The 16974-nt window shown below is 39.6% G+C and overlaps 1 protein-coding gene across 6 annotated transcripts in view; it reads right to left on the bottom strand.

Annotated features, from left to right (window-relative positions):
* The window catches only part of NRG3 (neuregulin 3), a 1214780-nt gene that overhangs the window by 79965 nt on the left and 1117841 nt on the right, over positions 1-16974 (bottom strand). The gene's annotated exons all lie outside the window — the stretch shown is intronic.

Here is a 16974-nt window from a genome sequence, read left to right as displayed (position 1 = left end):
CATATTTAAACAGCTTCACATAGTTTCACATATCTTCTCTATACTTTAGATTCTATGCCCTCCAAAGTGAAGGCTATGGTCCCTACTCTATTTATATTCAGTTCCTATTCAGACAGTTAGTAAATACAGCTTAAATGACATTTGTGGAATTAAAGGGAAAATATTCTGTATTGAAAAAAGTAGTGTATAAATGATTCACATAACACATGTATTTTATATAATATACATGCATTTATAATATACATATATTTCTTATTCAATAGTAACTGCAAAGATTCCATAGGCTCACTTTTTACTAAAATAGAGATTTTAGTTTAAGCAACAGAGCCATTTAAATAATTCATGATATAGTAGTATCACTTTGATTCCATTAATGCTTCTTAATAGCCTCCAGACAGACTACATCAATGTAATATATCCTGATTAATAAAAGATTTAGCATGCTATGAACTGACTTCCGAAGGAGGAAACTACAATAGAATCCATGATCCTTAAAGTGTTAAAAAGTAGGATGTAATTAAATGTTCTAGTATATTAAGAAGTCAGAATTCAGCTCCAGATCCACAAAGCTTGAATTTTAGATAAGGAAATCTTCCGAAACCTTTCTGTGTAATGTAATATAAATATAGGCAGGTACTACAAACTTTCAAAAAAGTCACCTTAAGGACTTATTTCCCCATTAGACTGGAACCAAAGCAGACAATAGAGAACCCCAATGACAGTATGAAGGGTGGATGGTGCCCACAGGAGAACTCTGCGCTGCTCTCAATAATGGGATCAGGAACATTACCTTAGTTCTTGAGATAATTGAGAGTAGTGGAATTGTTAACCCAGGTTAGTTTGCATTGATTGCAGTTTAGAGTTTTCTGTGCAGTGTAATGTTAGGATCTATCCATTTACATTGTTTTCACTTCTATTACGATGACTAATTAAGACCTTATAAGTCACTCTCTCTTTTCCTCGCCTTTTTTTTTTTTGCCTGTGTATAATCACTATCTTATCTTCCATGGGTTCTATGAAAGAACAAAGCACAGGAACCAATTATTTCTGCAGGCTTCTTTCTTAACTTCTCAGATGCAAGTTGATTTTATATGCCTCACCCAATCTAGAAGGGAGTCACTTAAGGATAAGGAAGGGCCTGGGTTTTCTGGTTAATGTATTGCCTTGTGTATGGAAATGTTAGCACATTAGAAGAATGGTAATTATGCTATCTCAGTAACAATATCATGTTTCCTACTGAATATGTTTTAAATTTCATGATTCCTTGTGCTCTCGAAATTCTGGTTTGTAACACAGAAACAAGCGAAATTTGTGATGTATTTATTCTCCAAATGTTTAAAATCCTGATGATACATGTATAACAAAATGTTCAGCCACTTTAAAATACAATAAAATTTTAGATAAAGATGATTGAGGAAGGCCATAACACAAATCATGTTCCTCAAAACCTACAGAAATTAATATTTTAATGAAAGCCAAAAATTCACTAGCAACAACTGAATGAGGAATAGGGTATGGTCTTACACTATAACTTTAACACTGCTGCCAAGGAAAGAAACTTAGATTATGGTACAATGCGTCAAGCCTGAGACCCCATGTCCTCTCCTTAGAGTTAGGACTGATGAGAAAAGGAGTAAGGGTGGCCCTGTGATAAAGACTCCTCCCGCTAGTACAGGAGACACAAGTTCAGTCCCTGGGTCGGGAAGATCCTCTGGAGAAAGAAATGACTACCTGCTCCAGTATTCTTGCCTGGGAAATCCCAGGCACAGAGGAGCCTGGGGAACTACAGCGCACGGGGTCACAAAAGAGCTGGACACAACTTAGCGACTAAACAAACAAAAAACTAGATGCCCTGCTTAATTTTTGAAGAGAACATGTAAGGCAATGCTTTTATAAATACAAGCCAATATATACCATCAAGAGAGGCAAAAATTACTATGACAACATACTGCATTAGAGAATGAGGTGAAGCTCACAGGAGTAACGCCAGCTCATGGTTGGGTGTTGCAACCATGTTTAATAATATTGATAAGATTTCAGTAAAGAGAATCTAGCCTTGATTTCCAGCATGGATTACAAGAGACCACGGATAAACTGTCCTTCCCCCCAGTCCATCGCCCTTAGGCTGTAAGAATGCCAATAGAACAAAGTTTGCCGCATTTAGATGCAATTCACGGAAAAGATAGAAACATTATCAATCTTTTGATATCCTCAGTGCATCTGGAAAGATAGACGTTTCAAAGTTGCCCTTTAAATATTCAAGTGAAAAGAAACCACTTGACTGATAGGAACTAAATGTTTGTATTCTCCCTAAATGTATATGCTAAAATCCTAATTCTCATCAGAATAACAGTAGGTGGGAATTATGGGCTGTGATTAGGACATGAGGGTGGAGCCTTCACAAAAGAGATTAGTGCTCTTTTAATGGAGACCCCAGAGAATCCTCTATAAGTTCCACTTTGTAAGGATACAGAAAGAAGATAGCCATTTACTAGCCAGGAAATAACCACATGAGACACCAAATCTAATCTGTTGGTACCTTAATTCTGGACTTCCTAGCCAATGAGTTTATGGTATATTTGTTCATTTCAGTTCAGTTGCTCAGTCCTGTCTGACTCTTTGCTACCCCATGAATTGCAGCACTCCAGGCCTCCTTGTCCATCACTAACTCCTGGAGTTCACCCAAACTCTTGTCCATCGAGTCAGTGATACCATCCAGCCATCTCATCGTCTGTTGTCCCCTTCTGCTCCTGCCCCCAATCCCTCCCAGCATCATAGATTTTTCCAATGAGTCAACTCTTCGCATGAGGTGGGCAAAGTACTAGAGTTTCAGCTTTAGCATCAGTCCTTCAAATGAACACCCAAGACTGGTCTCCTTCAGAATGGACTGGTTGGATCTCCTTGTAGTCAGAGGGACTCTCAAGAGTCGTCTCCAACACCACAGTTCAAATGCATCAATTCTTCGGTGCTCAGCCTTCTTCACAGTCCAACTCTCACATCCATACCTGACCTCTGGAAAAACCATAGCTTGACTAGACAGACCTTTGTTGGAAAAGTAATTTCTCTGCTTTTTTTTTATGATATCTAGGTTGGTCATAACTTTCCTTCCCAGGAGTAAGTGTCTTTTAATTTCATGGCTGCAATCACCATCTGCAGTGATTTTGGAGCCCCCCAAAATAAAAGTCTCTCACTGTTTCCACTGTTTCCCCATCTATTTCCCATGAAGTGATGGGACCAGATGCCATGATCTTCGTTTTCTGAATGTTGAGCTTGAAGTCAACTTTTTCACTCTCCTCTTTCACTTTCATCAAGAGGCTTTTTAGTTCCTCTTCACTTTCTTCCATAAGGGTGGTGTCATCTGCATATCTGAGGTTATTGATATTTCTCCCAGCAATCTTGATTCCAGCTTGTGCTTCTTTTGGCCCAGCGTTTCTCATGATGTACTCAGCATATAAGTTAAATAAGCAGGGTGACAATATATAGCCTTGACGTACTCCTTTTCCTATTTGGAACCAGTCTGTGTTTCCATGTCCAGTACTAACTGTTGCTTCCTGACCTGCATATAGGTTTCTCAAGAGGCAGGTCAAGTGGTCAGGTATTCCCATCTCTTTCAGAATTTTCCACAGTTCATTGTGGTCCACACAGTCAAAGGCTTTGGCATAGTCAATAAAGCAGAGGTAGATGTTTTTCTGGAACTCTCTTGCTTTTTCCATGATCCAGCAGATATTGGCAAGTTGATCTCTGGTTCCTCTACCTTTTCTAAAACCAGCTTGAACATCTGGAAGTTCACAGTTCATGTATTGCTGAAGCCTGGCTTGGAGAATTTTGAGCATTTCTTTACTAGCATGTGAGACGAGTGCAATTGTGCGGTAGTTTGAACATTTTTTGGCATTGCCTTTCTTTGGGATTGGAATGAAAACTGACCTTTTGCAGTCCTGTGGCCACTGCTGAGTTTTCCAAATTTGCTGGCATACTGAGTGCAGCACTTTCACAGCATTGTCTTCCAGGTCTTGAAATAGCTCCACTGGAATTCCATCACCTCCACTACCTTTGCTCATAGTGATGCTTTCTAAGGCCCTCTTGACTTCACATTCCAGGATGTCTGGCTCTAGGTGAGTGATCACACCATCATGATTATCTGGGTCATGAAGATCTTTTTTTGTAGAGTTCTTCCGTGTATTCTTGCCACCTCTTTTCAATGTCTTCTGCTTCTGTTAGGGCCATACCATTTCTGTCCTTATCAAGCCTATCTTTGCATGAAATGTTCCCTTGGTATCTCTAATTTTCTTGAAGAAATGTCTAGTCTTTCCCATTCTGTTGTTTTCCTCTATTTCTTTGCATTGATTGCTGAGGAATGCTTGCTTATCTTTCCTTGTTATTCTTTGGAACTCTGCATTAAGATGTTTATATCTTTCTTTTTCTCCTTTGCTTTTCACTTCTCTTGTTTTCACAGCTATTTATAAGGCTTCCCCAGACAGCCATTTTGCTTTTTTGCATTTCTTTTCCATGGGGATGGTCTTGATCCCTGTCTCCTGTACAATGTCACGAACCTCAGTCCATAATTCATCAGGCATTCTATCTATCAGATATAGTCCCTTAAATCTATTTCTCACTTCCACTGTATAATCATAAATAATTTGATTTAGGTCATACTTGAATGGTCTAGTGGTTTTCCCTACTTTCTTCAATTTAAGTCTGAATTTGGCAATAAAGAGTTCATGATCTGAGCCACAGTCAGCTCCCAGTCTTGTTTTTGCTGACTGTACCGAGCTTCTCCATTTTTGGCCTCAAAGAATATAATCAGTCTGATTTTAGTGTTGACCATCTGGTGATGTCCATGTGTAGAGTCTTCTCTTGTGCTGTTCGAAGACAGTGTTTGCTATGACCAGGGCATACTCTTGGCAAAACTCTATTAGTCTTTTCCCTGTTTCATTCCGTATTCCCAGGCCAAATTTGCCTGTTACTCCAGGTGTTTCTTGACTTCCTACTTTTGCATTCCAGTCCCCTATAATGAAAAGGACATCTTTTTTGGGTGTTAGTTCTAAAAGGGCTTGTAGGTCTTCATAGAACCATTCAACTCAGCTTCTTCAGCATTACTGGTTGGGGCATAGACTTGGATTACTGTGATATTGAATGGTTTGCCTTGGAAATGAACAGAGATCATTGTCTTTTTGAGATTGCATCCAAGTACTGCATTTCAAACTCTTTTGTTGACTATGATGGCTACTCCATTTCTTCTAAGGGATTCCTGCCCACAGTAGTAGATATAATGGTCATCTGAGTTAAATTCACCCATTCCAGTCCATTTTAGTTCACTGATTCTAGAATGTCGACATTCACTCTCACCATCTGCTGTTTGAACACTTCCAGTTTGCCTTGATTCACGGATCTAACATTCCAGGTTTCTATGCAATATTGCTCTTTACAGCATCAGACCTTGCTTCTATCACCAGTCACATCCACAACTGGGTATTGTTTTTGCTTTGGCTCCATCCCTTCAATCTTTCTGGAGTTATTTCTCCACTGATCTCCAGTAGGAATTTGGGCACCTACTGACCTGCGGAATTCCTCTTTCAGTATCCTATCATTTTGCCTTTTCATACTGTTCATGGGGTTCTCAAGGCAATAATACTGAATGGTTTGCCATTTCCTTCTCCAGTGGACCACATTCTGTCAGACCTCTCCACCTTGACCCGCCCATCTTGGGTGTCCCCATATGACATGGCTCAGTTTCATTGAGTTAGACAAGGCTGTGGTCCATGTGATTAGCACAGTATATTTGTTATAGCAGCCCACATGGACTAAGACAACAGCTATTCAAATTCTACAGAAAAAGGAAGGAAAAAAGTAAAGGAGGAGGGGTGAGAAAAAAGGAAGGAAATTCACTAAGCAAGCAAAGTGAGAAGCAATTCTGAAGAAAGTATAATAGAAAGAAGAGCAGCAAACTTACCCCAGGACATTTTATAGTTATATAATTTCAATATTTTATATTCTATTATTATATTATAATTATATAATATAAAGAATGTTGCTACAAATCCCATTCATATGCCTCAGACAGCTTGCAGGGTATCCCTGGAAAAAAAGTGAGAAGTGAAAGTGTGAGATGCTCACTTGTGTCTGATTCACTTGTGTCTCTCTGCAAAAGAGTTCCAGAAAAACATCTACTTCTTCTTTATTGACTATGCCAAAGCCTTTGACTTTGTGGATCACAACAAATTGTGGAAAAACTTCAAGAGATAGGAATACCAGACCACCTGACCTGCCTCTTGAGATACCTATATGCAGGTCAGGAAGCAACATTTAGAACAGGACATGGAACAACACACTGGTTCAAAATCAGGAAAGGAGTACGTCAAGGCTATATATTGTCACCCTGCTTATTTAACTTATATGCAGAGTACATCATGCTAAATGATGGGCTGGATGAAACACAAGCTAGAATCAAGATCGCCAGGAGAAATATCAATAACCTCAGATATGCAGATGACACCACCCTTATGGAAGAAAGTGAAGAATGAAGAACTAAAGAGCCTCTTGATGAAAGTGAAAGAGGAGAGTGAAAAAGTTGGCTTAAAACTCAACATTTAGAAAACAAAGATCATGGCATCTGGTCCCATCACTTCATGGCATCTGGTCCCATCACTTCATGGCAAATAGATGGGGAAACAATGGAAACAGTGAGTGACTTTATATTTTGGAGCTTCAAAATCACTGCAGATAGTGATTACAGCCATGAAATTAAAATACACTTGCTCCTTGGAAGAAAAGTTATGACCAACGTGGAGAGAAAATTTAAAAAACAGAGACATTACCTTGCCAACAAAGATCCATCTAGTCAAAGCTATGGTTTTTCCAGTGAAAGTGAAAGTGAAGTCACTTAGTCATGTCCAACTCTTTGCGACCCCATGGACTGTAGCCTATCAGGGTCCTCTGTCCATGGGATTCTCCAGGCAAGAATACTGGAGTGGGTTGCCATTTCCTTCTCCAGGGGATCTTCCCAACCCAGGGATCGAACCTGGGTCTCCTGCATTGCAGGCAGACGCCTTACCATTTGAGCCACCAGTAGTCATGTATGGATATGAGAGTTGGACTATAAAGAAAGCTGAGCACTGAAGAACTGATGTTTTTTAACTGTGGTGATGGAGAAGACTCTGAGAATCCCTTGGACTCCAAGGAGATCCAATCAGTCCATCCTAAAGGAAATCCATCCTGGGTGTTCATTGGAAGGACTGATGCTGAAGCTGAAATTCCAATAGTTTGGCCACCTGAGGCAAAGAACTGACTCATTGGAGAAGGCCCTGATGCTGGGCAAGATTGAAGGTGGGAGGAGAAGAGGACAACAGAGGATGAGATGGTTGAATGGCATCATGACTCGATGGACGTAGGTTTCAGTAGGCTCCAGGTATTGATGACGGAAAGGGAGGCCTGGCGTGCTGTAGTCCATGGCGTCTCAAGGAGTCAGACAAGACTGAATGACTGAACTGAACTGAACTGTGTCTGACTCTTTGCAACTCTATGGATTGTAATCCACCAGACTCCTCTGTGGATGGAATTTCCCATGCTGGAATACTGGATTGTGTTGCCACTTCCTCCTCCAGGGGATCTTCTTGACCCTGGGATCAAACCTGCAACTCCTGCATTATAGGCATATTCTTTACCATCTGAGCCACCAAGGAAGCTCCCAGGGTATACCTGAACATCTTACCAATATTTTTTTTCTATGCTGATATTAAAAAAATGAGGAACACTCTTTCAATATATTGTCTTTTTAGACTGTCACTTTGATGCTTTTTGCGTCAAAAATCTTTCCCACCTTTCTCCCTTTTCTTCATGCTTAAATGCTACTTATAAATGATTAATGGACATCTGTGACACAATAAAGAGGAGTGTGATTACCATGCCACCATCTGTTATGGAATATCTAGAGTTCTAGAAATTCTACTATGCATGTGGAAAAGAAAGTAGTTAAGACACAAGCTGACCATGTAAAAGTGGCAAACTTGAGTGGGATAGAGATGCAAAATGTGTGCATAAATCAAAGCTAACCAATATTACAGTGCAGACTTCACTCCTGTTGTCTGAAATCTTGCTTATCTTTATAACACATGACCAGTGTCATGACGATTGAGCAACTTTCATTTTCACTTTCAGACCCCATTATGGGCTTCAGAGAAGGCAATGGCACCCCACTCCAGTACTCTTGCCTGGGAAATCCCATGGGCAGAGGAGCCTGGTAGTCGCTAAGAGTCGGGCACGACTGAGCGACTTCACTTTTATTTTTCACTTTCATGCATTGGAGAAGGAAATGGCAACCCACTCCAGTGTTCTTGCCTGGAGAATCCCAGGGATGGGGGAGCCTGGTGGGCTGCCATCTATGGGGTCGCACAGACTCGGACACGACTGAAGCGACTTAGCAGCAGCAGCAGGTGGCTCAATGGTAAAGAATTTGCCTGCCAATGCAGACAACATGGCTTTGATCCCTGAGTTGGGAAGATCACCTGGAAAAGGAAAGGGCAACCCACTCTGTACTGCCTGGAAGATTTTATGGACAGAGGAGCCTGGCAGGCTGTAATCCATGGGGTCACAAAGAGTTGGACATGACTGAGCATAACAGGAAGAGTCATATTTGCTGCTATAGCTGAATGCATAGAAGTATAGGTGAATATATAGATAGACAGAACCAACTGAAGGACACAGATGAGACCATTTACAGTAACACATTTTTCTGTTAGCATATGTATGATAAATTTTATATATATATATATATATATATATATATATGATGATGTCTGACACTTTGTGACCCCATGGACTATAGCCCGCCTAGTTCCCCTGTCCATGGAATTCTCCAGGCAAGAATACAGGAGTGGGTATCTATTCCCTTCTCCAGGGGATTTTCCCAACATTTTCCTGCATTTCAGATTCTTTACTATCTCTGTGACCAGGGAAGCCCATATATGATAATATATATTATCAGTTTAAAAAAGATGAATTCTATTTTATTCTACATTATTCCATGTACAATATTATATGCGTATATCTATGTGGCAATTGCTCAGTCATATCCAACTCTTTGCAGTCTTTGGACTGTAGCCCACCAGGCTCCTCTGTCCATGGCATTCTCCAGGCAAGAACACTGGAGTGGGTTGCCGTTCCCTTCTCCAGAGGATCTTCCGACCCAGGGATTAAATCCACACATCCTGCACTGCCGGGAGATTCTTACCGTCTGAACTACCAGGGAAGCCCATAATGGATACACGACCCCCAATAATGGGGTCTACTTTAAATCAAATCATGGGTCACTTTTATAAGAGTATTTCTAAATAAAAGCAAGTATCATTTTAGAAACATAATGATTACTAAACTATGCAATCATTAGTCTTCCAAAGTGGGAGGACTGACAGCCAGTATGTGAGTAACTTAGAAGGCAACCCACTCCAGTATTCTTGCCTGGAGAAATCTGCATGGACAGAGGAGCCAGGCAGACTACAGTCCATTGGGGTTGCAAAGAGTCAGATATGACTGAGCGACTAAGCACAGCACAACACAGCATGTGAGTAACTTAAGCATGGATATGTATACCACAGCCAAGTTCCTTCAAAGTACTAAATGACTTCCACATATAATTTTAACCATCTGCTGTTCTGTATACCCTTATTTCACTGTGTTTACTTCATAGCTGGAGCTTAAGAATTTTAACCTGTTCTGTATGTTCCATTCTGCTATTTAACTATCAGCTACAAGGAACCATCAAGGGCCCTTATTATTCTTCTTGAAAAATACTCCAAGGACTCAGTGGTAGTGGAAGTTAGAGGTTCAACATACAGACAGCAGCACTGGCATTTTTGAGAATGAGGAGGCTCTGGGCATTTGTGTAGGAAGAGCTCCAGGACCTTCTATGAACAGTCTTTCTGGTGCCCATCCTTCTGGCCTCCCGTCATCCCATATTCTAGCCATATTCTCCATCACTTTGAGATTTGAGGAAGTTAGAACAATGGCCAATAAAACACATACACACATAGAGATCCACAGCAAACAAAAACTGGTTTTACGTTTACTCATGCTTTCCCAGCTCCTGTACCAGCTTCATTAAAAATAATAATAATAAGATGAAGTGAATCCTAGCTCTGAGAGCCTAAACTTATCCTATAGGGTATGGCTGCGGGTCATGACAGTGTGGTAGTGAACAAATCTCTTTCTTATACTCATGAATGGTGGTGGTGGTTTAGTCACCAACTCATGTCCAACTCTGGTGACTCCATGGACTATAGCCCATCAGGCATCTTTGTCCATGGGATTTTCCAGGCAAGAATACTGACGTGGGTTGCCATTTCCTTCTCCATACACACACACTTACATACACACAAATACACACGTATGCACACACACAGTTCTTCAGCTTTAAGAGAGACGTTAAAGAAGAACTAAAGAGCCTCTTGATGAAAGTGAAAGAGGAGAGTGAAAAAGCTGGTTTAAAACTCAACATTCAGAAAACTAAGATCATGGTATCTGGTCCCATCACTTCATGGCAAACGATGGGGAAACAATGGAAACAGTGAGAGACTTTATTTTGGAGGGCTCCAAAATCACTGCAGATGGTGACTGCAGCCATGAAATTAAAGACATTTGCTTCTTGGAAGAAAAGCTATGACCAACCTAGACAGCATATTAAAAAGCAAAGACATTACTTTACCAACAAAAGTCTGTCTAGTCAAAGCTACGGTTTTCCAGTAGTCATGTAAGGATGTGAGAGTTGGACTATAAAGAAAGCTGAGTGCTGAAGAATTGATGCTTTTGAACTGTGGTGATGGAGAAGACTCTTGTCTTGGACTGCAAGGAGATCCAACCAGTCAATCCTAAAGAAAATCAGTCCTTAATATTCCTTAGAAGGACTGATGTTGAAGCTGAAACTCCAATACTTTGGCCACCTGATGTGAAGAAATGACTCATTAGAAAAGACCCTGATGCTGGGAAAGATTGAAGGCAGGAGGAAAAGGCGATGACAGAGGATGAGATGGTTGGATGGCATCACTGAGTTGATGGACATGAATTTGCATAAGTTTCAGGAGTTGGTGATGGACATGGAAGCCTGCCATGCTGCAGTCCATGGGGTCACATATCTGAGAGATGGAACTCAACTGAAAGAATGGAAGTTTCCTGTAATTATACATATTTAAGATGCGTTTGAAAGATGAAGAATAAAACTCAATAAATATAGTATATTTTGTTGAGATTAAAAATTAAAGTTGACATATCAAAATGACCCAACATAAGCCCCTCTATGTAAGACATAATAAAAAAATCAATGTTCAGTTTAAATAAATTCAAATCCAAAGTAATCTACAGATTCAATGCAATCTGTATTATATTACCAATAGCACTTTTCATAGAACTAGAACAAATTTTTTTTTTTAATTTGTATGGAAACACCGAAGACTCTGAACAGTCAAAGCAATCTCGAGAAAGAAATTCAGACATGGAGGAATTGGGTTCCCTGACTTCATACTGTACTACAATGGTACAGTAATTAAAACAATATGGTACTGACATAAAAACTGAAATAGAGATCAGTGGAACAGGATAGAAGGCCCAGAAATAAACCCACACTCCTATGATCAACTTACTTACAATAAAGGAGACAAACACATACAATGGAGAAAAGCCAGTCTCTCAATAAGTGGTGCTGGGAAAACTGTACAGCTACATGCAAAAGAATGAAACTAGAACATTCTCAAACAGAAACAAACTCAAAATGGATTATATAATTAAATGTAAACTGAACATGATAAAACTCTTAGAGGAAAACATAGGCAAAACACGTTCTGACATAAATCACAGTATTATCTTTTTGAATCCATCTCCTAGTGTAACGAAAATTTTAAAAAAGCGAGATCAAATTAAAGTTCAAAGCTTTTGCACAGCAAAGGAAACCATAGACAAAATGAAAAGGCAACCTATGAAATAGGAGAAAATACTTGCAAATGATGTGATTGACAAGGGCTTCATCTCCAAAATGTACAAGCAGCTCATACAACTCAACAACAATGACCCAATTAAAACACTGGCAGAAGATCTTTATAGACATTTCTCCAAGGAAGACATATGGATGCCCAATAGGCACATGTAAAGGTGTTCAACATCATTAATTTTTAGAGAAATGTAACTGAAAACCTCAATAAGGTATCTCCTCACTCCAGTCAGAATGGCCATTATCAAAAAGTCTACAAACAGTATTTATTGGAGAAGGAGTGCAGAAAAGGAAATCTTCCTACACTGTTGGTGAGAATGCAAACTGGTACAACCATTATGGAGAACAGTATGGAGTTTCCTTAAAAAACTTTAAATAGAACTACCATATGATCCAAAAATCCCACTCCTGGGCATACAGCCAGAGAAAACCACCATTCAAAAATACATGGACTCCAGTGTTTACTGAAATATGGTTTACAGTAGTCAAGACATTGAAGCAAGCTAAATGTCTATTGACAGATGAATGGATAAGAAGATGTGGTTCACATATACAATGGAATATGACTCAACCACAACAAGTAAGAAATAAAGGTATCTGCAGCAACAAAGGATGGAATGAGAGATTACCATACTAAATGAAGTAAGTCAGACAAAGACAAATATAACAGGATATCACTAATCTGTGATATCTAAAAAATAATGCACAAGAAATTATTTACAAAACAGGAATAGACTTACAGGTGTAAAAAACAGTTACTAGGAGGGAAGAGGGGGAGGGATAAATTGGAAATTTGTGATTGATATATACACACTACTATATATAAAATATATCATAAGGACCTACTAAGTAGCAAGGAGGGCTTCCCTGGTGGCTCAGACTGTAAAGAATCTGCCTGTAATGCAGGAGACCCCAGTTCAATTCTTGGGTCAGGAAGATCCCTGAGAATTCCATGGACAGAGGAGCCTGGTAGGCTATGTTCCATGGGGTCACAAAGAGTTGGATACAATCGAGCCACTAACACTAAATATAGCAAGGAAAGTCTATTCAATACTCTGTAATAGCCTATATAGGAAAAGAATCTGAAAAATAATGGATATATATGTATGTATAATGCATCATCTTGCTGTATACCTGAAACAAACACAGCACTGTAAATCAACTATACTCTAATATAAAATAAAATTAAGTTGAAGAAACAGACTTTATAATGTATGTTAATGGATAGTTCTGGTAGTATTAATAATTAATATTTTAAATACTTCTATTAACTCCCATGATACTTTGGAAAGATCTGTATTTCCTTAATTGATTCAATGATTATATAACTTTCATAGTTTCAGACCTAAGGTCTAAATTTTTGTTATCCTGGTCAGTAATACCAATTTACTAGTAATAGAAAGCAAAACAAAGACAAAATCCATGAGGAAACAAAACAAACCAAACCTCTTTTAAACTAATCCAGTCATCAGAATGTTCTCACAGTTTTAGCATTATGATGGCATTAGCCTTTAGGATATGACTATATATTTTCAGCTCTACTGCTTATTATCTGAGGGGCTTTATCAAATCATATAATGCCTGTGGGTCTCATTTTCTTTATTTGTAACATGAAAGATAATTACACAAACCCTATAGGTCACTGTGATTAAAAAATAAGGTAATATATGTATAAAATGTTTAAGAGTATCTGATGCAGCTTAACATTCAGAAAACGAATATAAGGGCATCTGGTCCCATCACTTCATGAGAAATAGATGGGGAAACAGTGGAAATAGTGTCAGACTTTATTTTTTGGGCCTCCAAAATCACTGCAGATGGTGACTTGCAGCCATGAAATTAAAAGACGCTTACTCCTTGAAAGAAAAGTTATACCAACCTAGATAGCATATTCAAAAGCAGAGACATTACTTTGCCGACTAAGGTCCATCTAGTCAAGGCTATGGTTTTTCCAGTAGTCATGTATGGATGTGAGAGTTGGACTGTGAAGAAGGCTGAGCTCCAAAGAATTGATGCTTTTGAACTGTGGTGTTGGAGAAGACTCTTGAGAGTCCCTTGGACTGCAAGGAGATCCAACCAGTCCATTCTGAAGGAGACCAGCCCTGGGATTTCTTTGGAAGGAATGATGCTAAAGGTGAAGCTCCAGTACTTTGGCCACCTCATGCGAAGAGTTGACTCACTGGAAAAGACTGATGCCGGGAGGGATTGGGGGCAGAAGAAGAAGGGGATGACAGAGGATAAGATGGCTGGATGGCATCACAGACTCGATGGACATGAGTCTGAGTGAACTCTGGGAGTTGGTGATGGACAGGGAGGCCTGGTGTGCTGCGATTCATGGGGTCGCAAAGATTCAGACATGACTGAGCAACTGAACTGATGCAGCACACATACTATTTATTACATTCTTAAAATAGTTATTAATATTTGGCTAAGAATTAGATTTTATTTCTCCCCATACCTACATATCAGTTAAAGAAAGTTCATGGTTATTTTCGAAAAGATTACAGCATGCATTTAAAATTAATATTTTTAAGACCTAACTTATACTACCAGCATGTTAAATAGGATAACATTTGAGAAAAAAGGATCAACTATAAAGTTTATATGCATTTAATTCATGGTTGTGTTCATATTGCAAACACAGCTTTTCTCTCCATATTTTACCTACATTATAAGAACCATTATCCACATTGCTTTGGATGCTGTGTTCCAGAGCAGGAAGAGAACTAGAGCAGGTGTCATGAGGACAATAACTCATCTAGGGTGGGCGAACAATCAGAGTTTCTAGGCAGAAATTAAAGGAAGACATTTTAAGTGTTCCTTATATATGAGAGAATTGCTCTTGATGACTTCGACTGTAGGAATCTATGATCTTGAAGGGATCTTATACATAAATTTATATACGTCTCTCACTGCATCCGTGAAGTAGTTAAAAACCAGGAGTTAGATCACCTACCAATAATTTACAGCATCTAACTTGTGACATCTAGAGTAAAACTCACAGCCTATGACTCCCAGTTGGTGCTCCTTCCGTTCCTCCCATGCCTAGGGTTTAAGAAGTCAAACCAAGAGTGCAACGGGAGGCCCCAAAGAGCCCGCCCCCTTTTCTCTTCTCACCCTATTCCTTCTGGACAAGAGCATGTGTATATGGGTATGGATAAGCAGTCTGCATGTCCAAGCTCATTTCAAATTCAGGGGCTAGAGGTGTGCATAAAAGTGCACAATCTGCTCTCAAGATGCCAGAGCTGATGGAGAGAAGGACCCGCACCAGCCCTTGGAGCATCAGAATAGGGAACTCTGGATCCCTGACTCCTGCATGGTGGTCTTGAAAGAGAGGCCTGAGCTCTGTTAGCCCAGTATCCATGTTTTAAACGGGCATCTAAGAGTACCAGTTGAGAACTGATCCCAGAAGCACTGTGAGGGGATGCAGAAATGAGAGCAGAAAGAGAAGAAATCAATAGAGGGCGGGTTAACGAGCACTTTACTGCTGTGGATGCCCCAGCTCAGCCCCAGTCTGAACTCTCTGAGAGGCTATGCAGAAAGCTTCTCAGGACGGTGCCCCCGTGGCACAAGATGCTGGGGTCCTTACACCACAATTGTCATCTCTCATTGGTTCAGAGTTGCTCTTGGGATTTTGACTCTCTGGTACTTCTTGGCCTCCGCCAAAAAGGCTAAGCAAATTTGCTAAGCAAGATAAGAAGCTGTATGTGGTGCCAAAAAAATGGGCTCTGGTTGCTGGACTAGAAGGCCTAGAGGGGTCTCTCTCTATATGGAAAGTGCTAAGTGAACATACTCCACAATGTATCATTACAATATTACTGAGCGTGAAACATTTCCATTGTTCTCTTATACATTAAGACATGGGGTGCTGAAGTCCATGGGTTTGCAAAGAGTTGGACACTTAGCGACTGAACAAAAAGTTACTTAAAAGCACCAGCCATTCAAAAAATGCAGACATCAGAAACAAGATCTGTTTGTTTTCTGGTCTTGTTAAGTTCCAGATGGATCTTTTGTGTTCTGCTGTGAATTCAGTCATGGAGCAATACATTTTACCTTTTATTTGGACAGTTAACCATCTTACACCATTTAGCAATTACATTTACTTGTATCAAAAATTATTCAGTTCTCTCAAGCATTAGATTATGGTTTAAGAGCATCTATGTGTTTCTCAAAAGCTATTTAACTCGAGTCTAATTTAAAATTCTGACTCGAACATTCAGACCTTCAAATGCTTTCTCTTCCATAAGCACTTAACACATTCATACAAGTATTTTAAAGACTTAACACATTTTAAAGACTCTATTTTGCTACATCTTAATCAAGTCTTTTTTTCAGAAATGTAAACAGCACATTGTGATGGTAAAAGCAGCCCAAGCTGGTGATCTTTGCATTTGCCCTTCACCAGAGCAAATTTCATCTCACATAAGCAGATGGATGGAAACAGACCAAACTAGTCAGTGAAGACCAGGTTGACTTCAGCGGATGACTGACCCCTGCTAATCATGAGTGTGGGACCTGATGCCAAGAAGAATAAAGACTCCAGGTTTCTTTAAAATGCAATTTGATTTGTTACTCTGAGGCAGGGAGTCCAGTGTAGCTCCCAGCAGGAAAGGTTTCTCAGACTTAATGAATTTCATTCCTGCTACAATCCTTTGGGAAGAAAGAGACAACCTTCCATACTGATTACTCTCCATACAGTATGTTGTAAAAACATAACATTAAATCTAGTTTAAGGTTGTTAGCAGACTTACAAACCACATTCAGAGGTAGTCACTTCGATTTTTTGACAAGCAGCTGTTTTCAGTTACGTATTTTAAATACATCAAAGTTCACATGCATCTCTATGTAGGAAATCAAAACATCATTCCTCTCATTAAAATCTACTCTCACATATCGTACAACTGTAGACAGGCATTTCATGGAAGACATGATGCACAAATCCATTCACAACACGGCTTCATCCTTCTCTGCCAGACACAGGAAAGTTTCTACAAACCCCTGAC

Source organism: Ovis canadensis, chromosome 25 (assembly GCF_042477335.2).
Source record: "Ovis canadensis isolate MfBH-ARS-UI-01 breed Bighorn chromosome 25, ARS-UI_OviCan_v2, whole genome shotgun sequence".
NCBI lineage: Eukaryota > Metazoa > Chordata > Mammalia > Artiodactyla > Bovidae > Ovis > Ovis canadensis.
This window is presented reverse-complemented; position numbering and strand designations above follow the sequence as displayed.